The following is a 13,468-nucleotide window of genomic DNA, read 5'->3' as shown; positions in this document are numbered from 1 at the left end:
GGTGGTGATGGGACAAGGGGAATGGTTTTAAAGTGAGACAGGGGAGGTTTAGGTTGGATGTGAGGAGGAAGTTTTTCCCCCAGAGGGTGGTGAGGCACTGGCACAGGTTGCCCAAGGAGGCTGTGGATGCCCCATCCCTGCAGGCATTCAAGGCCAGGCTGGATGTGGCTCTGGGCAGCCTGGGCTGCTGGTTGGCGACCTGCACACAGCAGGGGTTGGGACTGGAGGAGCGCTGTGGGCCTTTGCAACCCAGGCTGTTCTGTGATAAGATAGATGATAAGAAGATGTAATTGTGCACAAGCAGCAGAAGCTAAGAGGAGAAGGTGACAGGGTTAAGTTAAGTAGCCTAGAAGAAGAAAGGTCTGAGAGTAAATTATAACAGTCTATAAATAGCTTTAAGGCAATAACAATGTAAATGAAGAAAGGGAATTATTTGCTGTCTCTGAGGGTGACAGAATGAGAAATCAAATGTGGAAGCAGGAAAAGCTGCAAGACGACTTTCTGAAGGAGGGACAGCAGTCAGGCCTGGGGAGGGGTTTCAAGGGGAGAAGTTGGTGTCTGATTTACCAGAGTAACCAGTCCAGTAGCAGAACTTATAACTGGAAATAATTCCTTTCAGTGCTGAGATCTGGTTTTCTGAAGAATTTCCTAACGTTAAAATTGACACTGTCTTACCTTGGGGTCTGCCTTTGTTCATGGGGAGCACACTGATGTCATACCAAAGGCTATACTGTGCACACTGAAACCCACTTCACGAGGTCTGGTATACAGTGAAACTCTGTTTAATGAATACAAAGTTGTTGCAATGTAGTGGTGTGTTTAGCTGCCAAGTGCAAAACTTTGTTTTGAGAGAAATAGCTTAGCTTTCTCAGTTATTAGGTGAGTTTCTAGAGAGGTATCATTCTGTAGCACTTGCAGTTCATGACGAAACAAAGTGCTGCAATTTCTGCCTTGGATAATTTCTTGGAATAATACGTTTTCAGTTATGCTACTGAGATTTTGAGAATATGATGATAAATCTGGTATCTGAACATGATGAAATTAAAATACACCAAATAAATACAGTGAAATTAAATTGCATGAAGAAATCACCTTTAGAAAAAAAAAAACATTTATTAGTAGAGTGTGAATTTCATTCTTAGGAATTTAATTTCAAGTGCCGTTAAATTCACAAAGATGTCGTCAGACTTTCAGTGATGCTGATCCAAACCAGCTGAAACTCTGACATCTCAAAGCTTAGGTTTGCTCACTGAGCAGGTAGCAATTCCTACTGCTGAAGAAGACACAAGGAAGAAATTCTTCTCTATTAGGCAGTGGCACAGGGTGTGCAGAGAAGCTGTGGATGCCCCATCACTGGGAGTGTTCAAGGCCATGTTGGATGGCAGCCTGAGCTGGTGGGAGGCTTCACTGCCCAGGGGAGGGATTTGGAGCTCAGGAGTCCTTAAGGTCCCTTCCAACCCAAACCATTCTATGACTCCCTTCATAAGAAAGCATTTCCTACTAAGAGAATAATTGAAGTGTAATTTCTTGTGCATATGTTGTATTCACTGTTTTGATTTGTTGGCAAAGGAATTGTAGCTGCATTTTAAATCCTAACACTGACCTATGCATAGCATTCTAGAGCAAGAAATCACAGGCACCTCTTTTGTGTTTAAGATATCAAATTCCTTCTAATGTATCCTTGTAAGACAATGGTCTATGTCTATTTCCTGTGTTTCTACTATAAGAAATGCTTTTACACTTCTTGTTTGTTTTGCATTATAGCTGCCTCACCTGCCTTGCTGGAATTTCCCTGGTTTACAAGAAGGGTAACAGAGGGATGGTGTCCATAGGAAACAAGGACAGTAAGCAGGGGCTGGACAAAAAGCTCTCCTCTCTTTCTTATGGAAGAGACAAACCATGAGCAGCTCCAGTGCAACCACGGGACTGACCGTGCTCCAAAGCTCTGGAAGAAATGAAACCAGATGTCTTTTCAGTCCAGCTGCATGGGAGCATGCTGGCACACGAGATGTGAGATGTATCAGCCCATTCCGAAGGCTTAGTTTGCCAGCCCTGACTCTGATGTCCAGACCTTGAGCTATCCCTCTTGCTGAGAAGGTATCATTTGCAGCAAGCTTTTCCCTGAGTTGAGGCATGAAGATGAGGAAGGCTGAAGGCTGTATTTGTCCTGTTGCTGAGTGGTTTCAGCTTCCTCCATGTTCTGCTTTATTCTACTTTTAAAAAATGCATTTAACCCAATGGTGTACTGGACCATGAGCAGAAATGTCAGTAGCAGCGTGTTGATGTTGCAAGCAACACTCAGAGCTCTATGTAGCTGTACAAAAAAAATAATTAAGAAATACTGAGAATCCTAAAATATTCATTTCTGCATTAGTCTGTATATTGGAGCTCAAAGAGTCGTGGAAGATTTGAGTTTGATCACTAATGAACCTCAAAGCAGTGGGAGAGTTCATAAACAGCCACAGCCTTGTAATTCACAGTATGAAATTCAGTTACTGTTGTCTGTAAATGTTTTAAATGCGTTGTGTGTCAGTGCAATATCCTGGAATTGCAATCAACATTGTAAGAGAAAATTCATGGAGTGATCCTGTAAATAACTTTCTGTGTAAGTTCTCTAGTGGTGTTGATGAATTAATGTGTCGTTAATATATAATGGTGTGTCATGAAGCAGTGAAGAACCAAACATACTGACTGCACTTAGCACCAGGGGACACTTTGCTATCACTGCACTGAAGCAGCAGATTGCTTATTTTCTTTTTTCCCTTCTGTTTCTTATTCCAGACTTCTGGCATCCTGGGCAGACTTTATTTTCTGCACTTTGTTGTCTGAATGTGATTTCAAATAAAGCAGGAGGATGGACTGATGCTGTTATACGTTGTTTTGTCTTTGGGTTTTGGTTACAAAGCCTTGTTTTTTCACATTAAATCTGCTTTTTGTGCTCTTTCACTGCCAACTATAAGCCACATGGTTCTGTAGGCAAGAGCTTTGCTATGATTTGAGTGGCTGCAGGAAAAGGGTGAGGCCCATTTTGGGGTGATAAGAGGCTGAGATCAGGAGGCTATTTCTCTTTGTCTCTGCCACCCTGCCTGAACGGGTTCTCTGCACAACAGAAACTTGCTTCACCTCTTTTACCCTTTACCTCCATCTGGGCAGCTCTGGCCGTGTGATCCTGTACATCAGGCCCCAGGAGTTCCCACAGCATGGCGTGGCTCTGGTCTGCTGGTTGGCGACCCTGCACATAGCAGGGGGTTGAAACTAGATGAGCACTGTTGTCCTTTTCAACCCAGGCCATTCTGTGATCCTATGATTGTATGGCTGTCCTGGCCCAGCTCAGTGCTACCAGGCATGGATTGCAATTCCCTGCTCTCTAAGGGGACATGTGGGTGGGATGCACTAGTAATGTGCTGTGCAGGGAGTGACGACTCGAATGCATGGTTGTGAGGGAAAGCTGAGAAACTCTGCCTGCAGATGGTCCTCCTGCCATGTACTCTGCAACTGAGCTGCCCAGGCTCTTATGCAGAGGCACTCTGCAGGGTTTTGTTTTGTTTTTCATGGCACAGAAGTGAAATGAAAACAAAACATCCTGGCATAAATCCTGAAGGAAAGGAAGGGCCGTGTGCTGTCCTCGCAGCGCACTGTGGAGCAGCAGGGACGCTTGTCCCCCCTGGCTGAGCATGGCAGTGCTCAGTGCTGTACCCAACAAGGCACAACACAACCTTCCATGGAGAGCTGCTGCCTGACAACGTGCTCCAACACACTGTTAATGTCCTCGGGAAGGTGTTCCTCCCCACACCACCTGGGCCCACAGCGACCCAGGGTGCTAAGCTTGGATTCCATGGATGCAATGCCTAGGTCCATTGACACGTATTGCAAGGCACTGAAGGAAATGATTTGTCTTTCTCTGGAGGTCTAGGCTTCTAAATGGCCTAAAAATACTTCTGAGTGAGTCAGGAGTTATTTCTCTGTTTTTCTTTAAAGACAAAATTAAATAATACTTATTTTTCTCCTTTAATTCTCATCTGCTACTCTGATTTTCTGAAAAAGAAGCTATTAAGTTTTGTTAAAAATGAAAGAATTATGAGCAAAGAATGATTTTAAGTTGGGTAGGGAAGCTGTAAGATCAGGGGGAGCACCCTGACAGATGCACTCTCTGTAGAGATCTGGAGATCAATGAAGAGCTCTGTGCTTATGGTAAGCTGTTATTGTAGTGTGGCTGAAAATAAAAAAAGAATGTAATAAGGATTGAATAAAAAGAGGTTTTGATAGACATAAAGTATGTGGATATTAAAACCACAAGGGTTGCTGCTAACTCAATTAAATAGGGATTTGAATCTCTATTAAAAATATTGGTATCAACAGAAACATTCTTCTATCATCTGAGTTTGATTCTCAGGAAGGAAACACCATGAGCAATGGTTGGTGAGGCAAATAAAGTGTTAAAGCCACATTAAGGAAATGGCACATACTCATCCATCTAAAAGAAAGCTCTGATGGTCTTAAAAGCTTCTGACATCCAGCAGGAATCATAGAATCATCGTTACAAAATCACAGAATGGTTTGGGTTGGAAGGGACCTCAAGGATCATGAAGCTCCAACCCCCCTGTGCCATGCAGGGCCACCAACCTCCCCATTTCATAGCAGCCCAGGCTGCCCAGGGCCCCATCCAACCTGGCCTTCTCTTCTCCATGCTGAGCAAGCCCAGCTCCCTCAGCCTGTCTTTGTAGTGGAGGTGCTGCAGCCCCCTGATCATCCCTGTGGCTCCTCTGGACCCTCTCCAACAGCTCCCTGTCTTTCTTGTACTGGGGCCCCCAGCCCTGGACGCAGTGCTGCAGATGGGGCCTCACGAGAGCAGAGCAGAGAGGGACGATCACCTCCCTGTCCCTGCTGGCCACCCCTCTGCTGATGGAGCCCAGGATACCATTTGCTTTCTGAGCTGCATGGAACCACCTTCTCAAAAGTTTATCTCAGATTCAGTGTCAGTTTATCTTACGTATATTTCTAGGTTGGGCAACAGTGCTATGGCTGTGCCATAAGGTAACCATACTTTTTCTTTTAAATAATTGATTTTTCTTCTACCTGTAAGAAAGAAACTGTGTGCACAGCAACAGCCTTCCAGGAATGCTGCTTTGGCAGGGGGGTCCTGCTTTGGCAGGGGGGTTGGACTCGATGATCTCTGGAGGTCCCTTCCAACCCCTACAATTCTGTGATTCTGTGATTCTGTGAATGCTGCTGGAATGAATACCAGAGAGGACCATGGCATGAAGGCGAGGCGCAGCCCACTGAATTCAGAGCGCCATAAACCTCCCTCCCTTTTGTGCCATGACCGGTTTGTTGCTCCCATGGTTTTTGCCTCGAGACCTGAAGGAATAGAAGCAAGAAATCAACCTGCAGTCCTACTTGGAGAAAAGCTGTATCTCACTGAAAACAGCAGCAAGAAAATGGTTTTTACTGGAAAGGCCGAATAGAAAGAGACATCATAAAGTAGCAGGTTTGTTTCTGGGTGGGTAGGCATATAGAGACATACATCATGTGCTCCTAAAGCCCTGCTGGGAATATATTCTCATCTTGCCATGTTTATTACTGCTACTTTCAGTGAAAGGAATGCTTTCAGTTATTCCTTAAGTGCTGGTATTTGAAGCAGGAATACTCCAATCTGAAAACACGGTGGGCATTTAAATGTGGTTAAGCGTTTTGGAGAAAAAGCTTTAGGGGACAGCTGACAAACCCTTCATTTGGGCTGGGGGGTGCCTTCACAGAGGGTCCACAGAGACGAGAAGAGCAGCCATACATTCCTGGTGTTAAACATGGCCTTTCAGCAAGGCTTTGCTTTGTTCTTCTCGAGATGTACCTTCATTTTTCCCTCCTCGTTTAAATTCTCCCAGTCCTAATTTGTTATGATGTTTCATTAATTTTCTTATTCTCTGTGCAGACACAAACCACGATAATGCTTTTATTACATTATAGTCTCATTCTGGAAATGCTGTCAACCTGTTTTTTTCTTCTTTGCAGCATAGCTTATATGTTTTGCTGAAATATTGCAGATCAGTTTATAGGAGCAAGTAGCTTCTTCTTTTTGCTGAAGTATGTACCCTGCATAAATGCTGAAAGAATCATAGAATCATAGAATCACAGAATCCCAGCACGGCCTGGGTTGCAAAGGCCCACAGCGCTCCTCCAGCCCCAACCCCTGCTGTATGCAGGTCGCCAACCAGCAGCCCAGGCTGCCCAGAGCCACATCCAGCCTGGCCTTGAATGCCTGCAGGGATGGGACATCCACAGCCTCCTTGGGCAACCTGTTTCAATGAAAGAAAACCAAAATGTTTCAGAAATGCAAAGATACTGCACATATCTAATGGAGCACAATTCATTAGGATTTCAGTCTTGAAGGCTTCCAAAATGAGAAAAATAATGGTATAGTTTATTTTAAACTGAAAAAGCCCAAGGAAGGCTCTCGAATGCCTTTTGGGACTGTTTATTTTCACTATTCGTGGAGCAGACTAAATCTTGTGGGGATGGCCAACCTTCATGTGCAAGACTGAGCTGTTCCTCACTGTGGTGCAGGGAGACATCAAGGCACACGAACAGATGAAGTAATAGCTGGCTGCTAACTTGAATAAATCCTAATGAGCAGCAGAGTGCGAGAGTTCCTCCTCCATCCCAGAGCCAAGTTACCAGAGCGAGCAGCCAGTGACTGATGGATGTGTCAGAGGAGAATCAACGGGGAGCATGCAAATCCATCCTCAACACAAAGTGGGATAGCATACTGTAAGCTCTGATCATAATCATAGAATGATAGAATAGCTCAGGTTGAAAAGCCCTTAAAGATGATGGAGTCCAACCGCAGCCCAACCATCCCAGCCCAACTCTACCAGCCCTCCGCTAAATCATGGCCCTGAGCACCACATCCAAACGGTTTGAAACACAGCCAGGGATGGGGACACCACCACGTCCCTGGGCAGCCCATTCCAGTGCCTAACAATCATAAGAGTTGGAATGAATTGTGCAGGGATGGGATGATTACACGTTCCTTATGTCTTTAGTTCATACTTGAGAGCCTTTATGGAAATGCAGCTCAGGCAGATGTGCTGGATGTCGCATGGGCCTGGCCCTTCTCCTCACCTTCAGCTAATGAGCTGCAATGTGATGCTGAAGGACACATGAAGATGGTTCACTGTCGCTTTGGAGGGCAACAAACTGCAGCTTGCAGAAAAGGAGAGAAGTCTGAACTGGAATTGTCTCAGAAAACTTTTTCTCATTTTGAGCTCTTTGTTCTGTTCCAATCAATTAGTAGTGTCAGAAGAGTAGAAGGACAAATCCAGTGGTTGGTTTTGTTCACAGAGTGTTTTCTTTCTACAGCACTTGGGCAAGAAAGATCCAGTGCTTTTCTGCAAGCAACATCAGCAAGTGAGACCAAGGCTCAGTGAGCACTGATGTGAGCTGAGATGCACTGCCTGGTGAAGGAACACTGCTGCTGTCCCAGGGCACACTGAGTGTCACGCCTCAGGGCCTGGATTTTTCTCATGGGATCAGGTCCTTTGTGTTCTGTGTTCAACATGTGAAATGACAGGGGCAGCATGCACAGCCCTGCATGTGAGGATTGTTTGTGGGAAACCTATTTTTGCTACAGGGCATTGCATCACATACCATAAAATCACAGAATAGTTTGGGTTGGAATGGACCTCAAGGATCACGAAGCTCCAACCCCCCTGTGCCATGCAGGGCCACCAACCTCCCCATTTCACAGCAGCCCAGGCTGCCCAGGGCCCCATCCAACCTGGCCTTGAACACCTCCAGGGATGGACGGGGCATCACAGCCTCTCTGGGCAGCTGTTCCAGCACCTCACTGCTCTCACAGCACACAACTTCCCCTGACATCCAACCTAAGAGAAATGCAGCTTTTAAATGCTTTTCTCTAGGAGTACCAATGAGAAAGAACAACAGTTTCAGAAATTGGGCATTATGAGTGGGAACACAAAAGTCTGCTGTCTAACTCAGTACTTCAGGAAAAAAATAAGCAACAAGATATTGAGCAGGAAAAGCCTCTTAAAACCAGCAACAATAAAAGTAATGATACAAACAGAGCAAAGTAATTAGCTGGAAAATCAAAATGCATACAGATTAGCCCAGATGAATAGAACAGAACCTAGGATGTAGAAGGAATTACAGACATTCCTGAGGCCACTCATTATTTTAGTAATGGGGAGGTAGCGTGGGAGAAAATAAGGGATTAATGTTTTTCCAAGAGCGAGCCTGGTGTTTTCTGCAGGGTACCCTCACTTCTGCCTGGAGAAATGCAGAATCCTAAAAGGAAAACAACCAACAACAAGCACTCAGATCCCATTTTTCATGCTTAGTAGTTCCAATTTCAAAAAAAATACCCAGGCTGGGGGGAGATGTTCTGTTGTGGCGGCATGTAAGGAGCACCCCTGTGAGCACTGTAAGCTGCAGCAGCCATGCCTTGCTGGTTGAATTAACCCAGCTCAGACGTCCTTGTTTGGGAGAAGGGACCTTGAGATTTCGTTTTATCATAATGCCATGTTAAGGCCTGGTGGGTGACAAAGCCAGCAGCGACAGTTTTTAGACTCCTTCTAGAGGTCATAACCAGACTATATGGCATAGATGCAGATGTGGGCATCTTGTGGGATTTTTGGTCTGAAGCTGCCTGATCCTGAATGGCAACAACTTGCCACAGTGCCAAATACTAATCTGGGACCTATGATGGTTTCTTCCAATGATCCTGTAGGAGATCTCCCCTTGGAGGTCTTTCAGTGCTGCCTGGACATGGTTCTGGGCAACCCGCTCTGTGTGATCATGCTTGAGTAGGGCCTGGGTTGGACCAGATGGCCTGAAGAGCTCCCTCCCACCCACAGCCATTCTGTGAGTCTGTGAAAACTGATTGTGATAAACTGAAATAGAAATCATTACTAATCTTTTAAAAAATTGAATTTATATCCAGTAGTAGTCAAGAAAACTCCTAGCATGCAGTTTGAACACGAGCAATTTACCTAACAATGGTAAAGACTATGGACAATGTACTGTCAGCAGAGCTCTGAGATGTTGTAGCTGCAGTTGTCTGGTAGGAAAGGTGCAGAGTATGGGGGAAGGGGTTTGTCAGGGCAGAGATGAAGGTAGATAGTACGTGGATTATGGCAGCACTTGGAGGGGACAGTAATATAGGATTAGAATAAAAAGCTTTCATTGTTGTGGGATTTGCATAACCAATTTGTACAACCTTCTTAAATCAGCCCAAGTTATGTCAGATGCTGATTACATTGTGAGAAGGTGAATGGCTTTCACCTGTAGCCCCCAATTCCAGGCAATGTGTACTTTTTAACCCACATAGATTCCATTTAAATGGAAGACAACCTCTAACTAAATTATGCTTTTAGTAAGGGACTGGAAAAGCAAGCTAATAAGAAAAAGAAAGCAAAAGAAATGAACTGCCTCTTAAGGCACTGCAAATACTTTGTTTTGTTTTCCTCTGTGTTTATAGTCTTCCCCTCAGAAATTCCCAAAGGACATGTGATTCGGAGGCCCACAGTCTGCCCTTCTGTTGCAAACTAATACCTGGGATACATCCAGACTGACCCCAAAATGGGACAAATGGAAATTTTCCATCCCATTACCCTTAATCCTGGCTCTTCAAAGGTAGCGCAGTTGACAAGGTGCCAAATGTAGCACATAATGAACCTTATGAATCACAGTCATTGCTCCTCTGGGGTAAAGGCACGAGACAAAGGTTATTCTATATATTAAGTACTTCAGTGATCCAGATCTTAATTATAAAGGAAAAGACTGAAGTGGTCACTGGGATGTATGTCTTTTCTGACATACCTGAAAGAGCTTGCTGTTGCTTCTAGCATCACAGAGGCTGTAAACGTGCTGATCCACCTCTCCTTCACTCATCACAGCCAATGAGACTTTTGCACTGATTTTAATAAAAGCAAAGAGGAGCATGGAAGAACTTTTTATGCAACATCAGATAGGAACATAAAACCAAATTGTCATCACTTGGAGACAAAATCAATATTTGTTATCATTTCGATATTGTGCATTAGATGTGTCGTGGTTTGTTGTTACAAATTACCTGACCTTGGTGCATTTAGAACTGCAACCTCAGACATATGGTGCAATTTTGAAGACTTTTTTTGTTAAATATTCAGGAAAATCATTATAGTGTGGGATTCTTTTGTCGTCCCTTATTTTTCTTGTTCTCCACAAAGGCTTGTTGATGTAGACATATATGAATTATGTATGTATATGTATGTATGACATTGTGAATAATCACAGAAGGCAAGGAAAAAGAATGGCAGACTTCTGGCATAAAAAGTCCATTTTTGGAGAAGAAAAGCTCCATCTGTACTGGAATTAAAGACTGCCAGGGTTCATTCTCTGGAGCAGGAGTCAACTGGCAGAATATGGACTGATCAATATTACTAAAATAAAGTATTGCATTATTAAATCATAGGATTGTGTAATTTAGCTTGGAAGCTCAAGATGACTGCTGGAGGTTGAGTCATCCAAATTCCTTCTCCAGCAGGGCTGCCTTTAAGCAATTCTCTCGGGGTGATTGCTGAGAACTGCAGGAGGGTTTGCAGCAAAGTTCCTGTGCTGCAGGGATGTGGTGCTCCAGCAGAGAAGCCACCACAGGTGGGAGCAGGACAGAAGAGCTTATAACCAGTTACTTCCTCTTTGAATTGTGGAAGAGCATAACCAAAACACTCGATGCTCTACTCGGTAAAGGGCTCCAGGGCCAGTAGTATGAAATTCTTCCTAACAAAGAGAAAGCCTGAAAAAAAAAGCATGAAAGGGGAGGGAAATCTTGTTGGTTTGCTGACTGTCACAGAGTGCACAGGACCCTGAAATGTAGTTCATGGGGGATGTCTGTACTGTGAGCTGCCATGGGAACAGGAAAAGGAAGGAGCTCAGAGCCAGAACTGATTAAGACTCTGAAAAGTACACTGGTCTGAAACTTGAATTTGGTAATGAAATGTCAAAATTTTTGAACTCTTTTTGGAATGGATAGTTCAGAAATGCCTTCTGAAATGGCCATCCAGGTGCATCGTAGTTTTATCCCAAATTGTGGCTGGAAGCCCAAGGCTGCGTTAATTTTACCAACGCACACAGCCGTGTAACTCTTCTGGTGTAAATGGCACAGACAATGGCCCTGCAACTACAAAAAGTGTCTTCAAACTGAGTTTGGTTCACTACCAAATGTCAGCAAGTTTGATACCCAATCATAAAAATATTCACAGCATTCCACGTGAACAAAAAGGGGCACAGTTCAGTTTCCAAATAACCAAATTCCTTTGGCTTATCCTCTGTGCATCTCTGCGTGTTGTGCCACAGGGACAGTGTTGTGCTAATGAACACAAAAATTGAGAAAATGGAAAGAAATTTTGTTTCCAAAAGAACAAAAGATGGAACAAATGGAAAGAAGGGCAAATAAATAAGCAGTAGAAATAAAGAAATGAAAGTACACAGTTGGATTTCTTCTTTTTCTTGACAAGGATCCATTTTCAAGGTGGAATCATGGGTAAGCGTATTCCTATGGGACAAACTGAAGTGTTTGTCCTGAATTCTTTTTGTAAATGCTTACCATAAAATATTGTCACTTGATTTATCAGTCACCTCCGCACTTCAGCTTAGAGGATGTTTTGTTTGTGCTTAACAAATGCGGAGAGCTCTCTGCTGCTCGGGTTGCCTGTTTTAAATGTAAATATGAAGACATATGTTTGCTTTTGTTTTTGACCTTTCTTGGTAGCTTCTGCAGCCGATGAATCTAAAATGACAAGAGGGTTTCTTCCCGGCTGATATTTCTGCTAAAACTGCAGCTAATTGTAAAACATGAAGGAAAACAGAGGAGCTGGCTCTAAAATTGCTGCACTCAATAACCTCAGCATTGGCCATTGATGTCAAAAAGAGGATGATCAACTCCTGGAGCAAAGATTTAAAGACCCACTCGAGAAGAATCTGAATTTTTAAGATAGTAGAAAGCTATTTCTTACTAACTCAAACCAATTCTATTATATACAGAAGGAGAGTGCCTTTCTTAATTAGAAATTCATATTTATACAGAATGTGCAGAAGGAAAGCTTGGATTTTGGGGTCATTCGAAGATCAGAACATTTAGTCATCGCAGGAAAGCTGTGCTGAGCAATCTCATTGAAGGAACATCTCATTTGCAAACCTTGTTTGTGAAGACAGTAGTGTGATCTGGCACACCCAGTGCAAGTGATTTGTAACCATTTTCCTCTGCACTTATTAATGTTGACACTAAGAAACACAGAACACAATACTGTATGAGGAAAATGCCTCATTTTTGAAGAAAGACTTCTTGATGAGTGTTTCGGCTGGCAGAGGAGCCTGAGATGTCATTGTGGTTGTGTTGGTGATATCTTGGCTCTGTATCCATCCAAAGTAAGGGAGGTGGTGGAGTCCCCATCCCTGGCTGTGTTTCAAACCGTTTGGATGTGGTGCTCAGGGCCATGATTTAGCGGAGGGCTGGTAGAGTTGGGCTGGGATGGTTGGGCTGCGGTTGGACTCCATCATCTTTAAGGGCTTTTCCTACCTGAGCTATTCTATCATTCTACGAAGAAGCAACATTGTGTCCATAGCAAAATCCTTCCTCACTTAACCTAAGGTGACATGACTGATCCAAAAAATGCAAGTATCCCAGCTGCTTTGAATACTTTTCTCCAAGTTCAGTAACAGAGGTGGGAATCAATGGGAATCAATTCCCTTTTTCCCATGACCACACTGATCTATACAGCTGCATTGGGAAATTACTTCCATTCTCCTAGGTCTGTTCTGGTGTCTATATATCCTTACATAAAAGATCCACTCACGTCACGTGTCAACCAGATGCCAAATCTCAGCTGCCTTATGCCACCGAAGACTTTCTGGTGCTTCCAATCAATCTGTGAGTGTGTCAGAAATGACAGGATTTGCGGAAGAGCAGCGAGAGGTCACGATAAGACCTATTTGGGTATCTCAGATGGAGCTCTCACCCATGTCAAAGCATGGTGAGAGCAGCAATCCGCTTCTGGTGGCTCCTGAGTTGTTCCTTTTGCCCTGCTGGCTGCTGTCCATAGGAGAGGGCATCACAAAATGACTCATTCCATCCTTTGAGAACTTCACATGTTCTCCGCAGACAGAAGGAAGTCTTCCAGGAGTAGTCATTATAAAGATATCAATTGAAATTCTCAGCTCAACCCCCAAATTCTAGGCAAAAAAATATTCAGGTAAATGTTCCGACTTTGTTCCCAAACACCGTGAGATGTGTTGGAAGTGACAGTGAAGGCGAGACCATGAAGCATGAAATATTGAAGCCTAAATGCTAGAGAACTGTTTTAAATAATGCTGGCTTCCTAACCTTGTCTCGCATTTTAGGGCTTCAGTAATTACTGTGTAGGTATCAATTTGGAAAGGATGTCAGAAAACTGATTTTCAACAATCGTTGCTCTTA

This window comes from Centrocercus urophasianus, unplaced genomic scaffold (assembly GCF_019232065.1).
Source record: "Centrocercus urophasianus isolate 14NV4802_14NV808 unplaced genomic scaffold, USGS_Curo_1.0 seq_39, whole genome shotgun sequence".
Classification (NCBI taxonomy): Eukaryota; Metazoa; Chordata; class Aves; order Galliformes; family Phasianidae; genus Centrocercus; species Centrocercus urophasianus.
The sequence above is the reverse complement of the archived record's forward strand: the minus strand, read 5'-3'. Positions refer to the sequence as shown.